The sequence below is a fragment of the Portunus trituberculatus genome, chromosome 28, assembly GCF_017591435.1.
Source record: "Portunus trituberculatus isolate SZX2019 chromosome 28, ASM1759143v1, whole genome shotgun sequence".
In the NCBI taxonomy this organism is placed as follows: domain Eukaryota; kingdom Metazoa; phylum Arthropoda; class Malacostraca; order Decapoda; family Portunidae; genus Portunus; species Portunus trituberculatus.
Window position 1 is genome coordinate 4,852,270 of NC_059282.1, and position 7,500 is coordinate 4,859,769.

At 45.6% G+C, this 7,500-nt stretch overlaps 1 protein-coding gene across 5 annotated transcripts in view; it reads left to right on the forward strand.

Moving 5' to 3' along the window:
- Positions 1 to 503: 503 nt before the first annotated feature.
- Positions 504 to 7,500, forward strand: part of LOC123510200 (probable chitinase 10) — an 84,819-nt gene continuing 77,822 nt past the window's right edge. For 4 of the 5 annotated variants that reach the window (XM_045265100.1, XM_045265102.1, XM_045265103.1 and 1 more), the window contains exon 1: positions 504 to 636. The gene's annotated coding sequence lies outside the window, so the exon portion shown is untranslated. The remainder of the gene's footprint in view (positions 637 to 7,500) is intronic. The other variant, XM_045265104.1, reaches the window with a different exon arrangement.

Below are 7,500 nucleotides of genomic sequence, written 5' to 3' on the forward strand. Positions count from 1 at the left end.
GTGAGGGTAGGTGAGGGCGCCGTGAGCGCTGCATGGGGCGCGTGCCTGAGGGGCGTGCGGTGGCGGTGGGAGCTGGTCCCTGCGAGAGGCGTGCGTCGCGGCCTGGGTTCTGGAGTCATGCATTGGACTCCTCCCATTGGCCGGCAGGAGTTGCGTGGAGGGGAAGTGAGGGGCCGGTGGTTGGTGGAGGCAAGGCCGGGACCTCGCTGATTGGCCATCGCTGAGACAATTTCCGTCCACCTTCTGGTCTGCGGTGGCCTCCCCTTCCCATTATCCATGGCGTGCTGCTGCCCCATCACTCCCTCCACATGACAAAACGTGGCAGGCGCAGGGGACCCAGCTGTGGCAGAAGGAGACTGTAGGTCAGGAAGGGTGTGTGGCGGGGCGGGGCGACATGGGGCGCGGGGCGGGGCGGGGCGGGGCGGGGTAACGAGGCTGGGGCGAGGGACAACCCCGGCGAGGACGAAGCGAGACGAGGTGAGGAGGCGCCTGCAGCCCAGGGTCAGTCGGTGCCCGCGCCGCTGTCTTGCCGCACCGCAACACTCATCTCTGTGCCGGTGCTGCTGCCGGTGCTGCTGCTGCTGCTGCTGTGATAGTTGGAGCTTCCTGGAGTGGCTTCTAGATCTCAGCACACAGGTGAGTACCCTCCTCGCCGCGCCGCGCCCTTGCCTCACTCCCTCAGGCACCGCCACGCGCTGCCTTCAGGGATTTGTCACAACCGCACGAGAAAAAAAGTGTTTTGTCTTCCATTCATTGAGCGACACACGATAGGCCGTCTTATCACGACCACCGCCTTATAAGCCAATCACCGCCTAGGGCACACCAGCCTTTCACGCACAACTAGCAATGCGATCACAAAAGTTCTACACCAACACATTGGATTCACAAAACGAAACAATTTCATGAACGCTGCACCTGTCCCACTCCTCACCGAGCCGTGCCCCTCCACCCTCATGACGCACACAGCGGTCTTGCGTTAAGCCAATATTTTCCTGCAGCTGAAGAACAGGCATGAAATCCCCGCACCGCAACACGAGGCGTCAGTGGTGCCGGGCACGGCGAGGTGACGAGGTGGCGAGGTGGTGGCCGCCGAGAGCTTCTCCCAGGACCAGGCACATCCCGAGGCGGCCACACTGCCTTGTAACACCACGGATCCTTACAAACACGAAGCTTAAGGGAGAATTTGTACGCAGGTGGTCTGAGGGCGGCGTGTTGTGAGCAGCGGGAAGGAAGAAGGAAGGCGGGGCATCACTCAAGCTGCGGTCAAAAGCCTCTCCCTCTCCGTCACACACACAGACACACACACACACACACACACACACACACACACTAACTGTAACCTGTCAGAGAACCGTCACCACTTGCCTCTGCGACATGTCTATCCGCCCCTGCACCTGACGGCGTGTCGGGCACCATGTCCCAGCCGTTCAGTGACACCTGCACAGGGCGTGGCTACCCCGAAGGCTTCCTTGGGACGGGGGGCTGGTGGAGGAGGACAAGCTAGAGGAGAAGAGATATAAGGCAGGATAGAAAGGAACTTGTTTGTATAGAAAGAAAGAAGGAAAAGAATAAGGAAGAGAAGACGAAGAACGTGTGGTAACTGGAGAAAATAGTGCGTATAGGGAAAATTATGAAGCCACACGCGCACGTTCAACACACACACACACACACACACACACACACACACAGACGCGCTCCAGCTTCGCATTCAAGTTCAAGGTTACGAGAGGGTGACTGAAGCGGTGGAGACGAGCAGGCCATGAATGAAGCGACCGTGACCTTCCTCTCTCTCTCTCTCTCTCTCTCTCTCTCTCTCTCTCTCTCTCTACACGCATCACACGCACTGCTGCTTACCTCACACTGCCAATTTTCCGCCTTACACTAATAAAAAAATAAAAGAAAAGTAAGAAGCAGAAAGTCTTAAATGAACTGAAGAAAACGTGTCTTCCTCATCCCCCAAAAGGAAGAAAATAAGGTAATGAAAGAAAGCGCTGCGTCTCTCACATGCCGGCAGTGAGTAAATCAAAGTTAACCACAAACATTACACGCAAGGAATGGCCAGGCGGGGAACAGGCGAGATGTCCATAATTCAGTACAGATAGTTCCAAAGCTTCGAGAATAATATAAGACAAGGTAATCAGGAATATTCGCTGGTGGAAATAGGAAAAGATGAATGGTTGAATGGATAGATAGATAGATAGATAGATTGAATGAATGAATGGTTAAGTGAATGTAGACAGACAGAAAGGAAATAAAAAGAAAGAAATGAGCAATCAAGTCCTTAACGAAATTCTTAAAAATAAAACAAGAAAAAAAAAACGAAAAAAGGTCAACCAGAAAACGAAAAAAAAAATAAATAAATAAAAAACATAGATAAAATATAAATAAAATAAACTACAGATATTATAAATTTATCCAAAACTAGACACCAGAAACTCACTTTACTATTTCTATTACTTAACAACTGAATAGAATAAGAAAGAATTCCTGGCTATCGAAGGCAAAGACTGGTTGGTGGTGGTGGTGGTGGTGGTGGTGGAGGGAGTAAGGAGTGGTTCAATCCTGGTTCTTCTGGTCTTCATACGCGTTCATCTTGGGGCGGTGAGAGAGAGAGAGAGAGAGAGAGAGAGAGAGAGAGAGAGAGAGAGAGAGAGAGAGATGTGCGGTAGATGAATTAATAAAGAGGGAAGAGAAGTGGCCACGATAACTGAGGAAGAAGAAGAGGAGGAAGAGAATATATTTTCTATCCATTTATTTCATCATTTCTCATCAATTTTCCTCTAATTTTCATTCCTCTTCCTCTTCCTCCTCTTGCTTCCTATCTTCCATCCCTATCATTAACCTTTTCCATCTTCACCTTATCATCAACCCTTATTATTCATCCTTACCTCTTCTATTGTTTCCCTTCCTCTCATCCCCATCATCACCACCACCACCAGTCCACACCCATATCCTCTCCCATCTTCACCCTATCCATCCCTCCACACCTACACACACACATATCCACACCTTTGATCTGTTCCACCTCACCTGGCTACCACATTACTAAACAGCTCATGTCCCTGGTTCCTATTCTTCCTCACCACACACACACACACACACACACACACACACACACACACACACACACACACACACACACACACACACACACACACACACACACACAGTAACACACCAACTCTCCAACACCTACACACCACACCTGCTCTTGTCCCACTCATACCCTTCCTTACATCTCCAGCCTTACAATAACCTGCTCACAATATCCCAACACCCACTATCCCATAAGCCTCCATCACTCCTACACTGACCTGCTTCACCTTTCATTAAATTCCCTCGGGCCAGGTGCGCTCAGGTGAAGCGAAGGTGAGAGGTAACAAATTGCAGGTGAAAGGCAAGTGTGCGTACCTGTTCTCGTGCATTATTTTAACAACACAGTATAGTTTATATCACTGTTACCTGTCCCGTTCTTTTCTTCAGTCTCCCTAATACTGGTGAAAGAAAAGTGTGTAGATTATTTTAGCATCCCAGTAGAGTCTGGCCCACCGTTACGTGTCTCAGCTTCCCTCTAGCTAGTCTCCTTAACACGACACAGCGCGCATGCCAAATACAGGTCATAAAACACCTAAATGAAGCGCCTCTCCCGGGAAAGTGACAGCGCAGAATCATAAACTCCGGCAGAAGATGAGAGGGGAAAAGATGATGATAGGAGAGTGAAACATAACAAGGAGGATGAGGAGGAGGATGTGGGAGTGGGAAACGAGGAAGACAGAATGAAAGATGAGGAGATTGCAGGTAGGCCGAGATGTGATGACGGGGAGGACGAGGAAGGGACAAGAGATTAGGTGGAGATAAGACGGGCATACGAAGAGAAGAATATAGTGGTTTGCAGAATCTTCCCCTCAAAAAACGTGAATATTTTTTGTCCTCAGTCGTATCTTGAGTGGATGCTTGAAGATTTTGCTTGTTCTGTCATTCCTCCTTCTCCTCCTCCACCTCCTCCTCCACAAGAGCTACTAATCCTCAGTATCGTCTCATCCTCACACGCAACAACTGAAATCTTACTCACAGTTTTCGCATTAAAAATATTACCCATACGTTGTCTAATTGTATAAAAAAAAATAGATAAAATTGGTGCTTGCTCTGTTTTTAATCTTCTCATACATAAAAATAATTGAAGAAAAGAAAATATGAAAGAAATACAATAAAACATAAAAAGGAAGGATATATAAAAAGCTAACTCAATTTTTCCCTCTTAAAATAGAGTAAAGAACACATTTTTTTAGAGAGACAAAATAAATATGAGAAACGCAACACTACACAAAATCATGAGCGTTCTACATCATCATTGCAGAGTCAGATAATACAACTTTGTACAAAAAACGAGCGACTTTTAGCAAATTTATCTTTTACTTATATCAAAAATGAAAAAAAAATGAAGGTAGGAAGATTTCTTTATCTCTCTCTCTCTCTCTCTCTCTCTCTCTCTCTCTCTCTCTCTCTCTCTCTCTTACCATAAACAATATAAAATCAGTAAAATAACCATGAAAAGAGTGGAGGAGGTAGGATATTCTCTCTCTCTCTCTCTCTCTCTCTCTCTCTCTCATAAGCAATAAAAGAAATTCCGTAAAATATCAATGAAAAGAGTGAAGGAAGTAGAATAATCTCTCTCTCTCTCTCTCTCTCTCTCTCTCTCTCTCTCTCTCTCTCTCTCTCTCTCTCCACCAAAACAAACCGTAGGAAAGTAATAGTAAAGTAATAACAAAGTAAAAGGCGGCTTAGGTGGGCGGGTAGGCAAAGGAGGTGTGGATATTCTAGCAAGGAGTCAGGGAATAAGTTAGGAAGGTGAGCATTACACGAGTCAAGGTGTGCGGGAGCGGACAGTAAAAATACCCCAAGGTGAGCATCAGGGGCCATTAGAATTTGCACGGTATTACAGGAAAAATGCAAAAATGTGTACTGGTTACCTATGTGTGTGTGTGTGTGTGTGTGTGTGTGTGTGTGCTGTGGGGTCTCTCTCTCTCTCTCTCTCTCTCTCTCTCTCTCTCTCTCTCTCTCTCTTGTTCTGGTTTAGTTTGTATATTTTCTTTTCTTTCATTCTTATCTCTTTTATTTTTGGATTGTCTATTTTCCATTAAGCTTTCTCCATTTACGTCCTCTCTCTCTCTCTCTCTCTCTCTCTCTCTCTCTCTCTCTCTCTCTCTCTCTCTCTCGCGATCAGCTTACATTTAACACACGAATATCGACTAGAGAGTAAAGAGGAAGAGGAAGGAGAGGAGGAAGAAGAGGAGGAGGAGGAGGAGGAGGAGGAGGAGGAGGAGGAGGAGGAGGAGGAGGAGGAGGAGGAGGAGGAGGAGGAGGAAAAGGAGAAGAAGAAGAAGGAGGAGAAGGAGACGAAGGAGAAGGAGGAGGAGGAAGAGGAGGGTTCAATGTCTTGTGTAGGACGGATGACTTTCTTCACGCTGAGAGTTGGGGAGGAGAGGAGGAGGTTGGAGGAAGAGAGGGAAGAGAGGTGAGGAGGAGAGGGAGGGAGGGGAGTAGAGAGGAAAATGGGGGAGAAGGGGGACGTGGGCGCTTCTTATGGAGAAAATTGAGTGGAAAAGTGGAAGAATTTAAGAGTTTAGGAAAAAGGGAGGTGAAACTTCAACAATATGCGAAGTAGTAGTAGTAGTAGTAGTAGTAGTAGTAGTGGTAACAATAGTACACCTTTGGATCTCTACTTAGCATGCATTGAGACTTTCCATATCAAGTTTGCATATAATAAGACTCTTACTTATTGAACATTAAGTCACCGCCATATTAAGCTCACTATTTAATTCTTTGTTGAAGTCACCGCGGATTACTATTTACAAATGCATTGAAATTTCCACCAGTATCAATTTTACTTTCTCGCACCTCTAATATATTTTTCATGATAATATTGCCAAGTGAACTCCAAAATAGAAATGAGATTAAGAGGAAATTATTGATAAGAAATAAAATGTTAGGAAAATTTTAGGTCTAGAAAATATTTTGTTAGGTTTACGTTTTCCGCTTCAGTTCTCTCTCTCTCTCTCTCTCTCTCTCTCTCTCTCTCTCTCTCTCTCTCTCTCTCTCTCTCTCTCTCTCTCTCTCTCTCTCTCTCTCTCTTTCTACCCAAGACGATGTAGAAATAAAAAGTGTGAAGGACGAAAGGAAAAAAATCTCAAGGTTAAAAAGACACTCTACCTATTGTTTCCCGTGAAAATATTTAGAGTCCAGCACGCACACACACACACACACACACACACACACACACACACACACACACACACACGGAGTCACTTTCAACCTACACTTCACTAAACCAAAGGAAAGAGAACAAAAACACTCACTTTTTTCGAATATAGTCCTTTTTATCATCCCTTATAAAGACACACACACAAAAATAAATATAAATAATAATAATAGGAATACAGATTTTAAACACACACACACACACACACACACACACACACACACACACACACACACACACACACATCAAACACCTGTACCCTCCCTACCTTCCCAATTAATGCCAGGTAGCACAGGTAACACGCTGAGGGGCCCACCTGCCTCGAACACCCCCGTAGAAACACCTGAGGAACTAATTAGGGAAGGTGAGGCCGAATTACCTGATTGTGTAAAACGTGAGGCTAATGACCCGAAGTGATTAGGTGAGAGGTGAGAGAGAGAGAGAGAGAGAGAGAGAGAGAGAGAGAGAGAGAGAGAGAGAGAGAGAGAGAGAGAGAGAGAGAGAGAGAGAGAGAGAGAGAGAGAGAGAGAGAGAGAGAGAGAGAGAGAGAGAGAGAGAGAGAGACTAAAAAGGTAAGTTGATAGAAAGAATGAAAGGAGGCAAACAGAACGAAGGGAGAAAGAAAGAAAAAGAAAGAGAAAAAGATAGAAAAGAAAGACAGATAGATTGAAACATACACAGGTACACAGACAAACAAATAGACAGACAGACAGACAGACAGACAGACAGACAGACAGACAGACAGACAGACAACCTTACGAAAAAAACAACAGTAAATGCAGGAAGACGAACAATAAATCGCTGAGTCATGGAAGGAAGAAAAGAGAAACAGAAATGCAGAAGAGAAGGAAAAAAATAAACAAAAAGAGAAGAAGATGGAGAGAGGCGAAGTGAGAGTAGCATTGAGAGAAGAAAAGGGGAGAGTAGGGAGAGAAAATTTATGAACTGTGTAAACGGAGGAGGAGTAAAGAGGAGAAAGGAATGTAGAGTAGGAGAGAGGAAAGATAATGTGGCAGGTGTTGGAAGAGGAGGAGGAGGAGGAGGAGGAAAGTATCCATGTAGTAGTAATAGAATGGAAGGAAGGAGGGAAGGAGGGAGGGAAGGAAGGAGTGTAATGTGTATTTAATGGGAAAAGGAGGAAGAAAAGGAGGAAAAGGAGGGAAGGAGGGGGAAGGGAGAAAGGAGAATAATGTAATAGTAGTAGTAGTAGTAGTAGTAGTAGTAGTAGTAGTAGTAGTAGT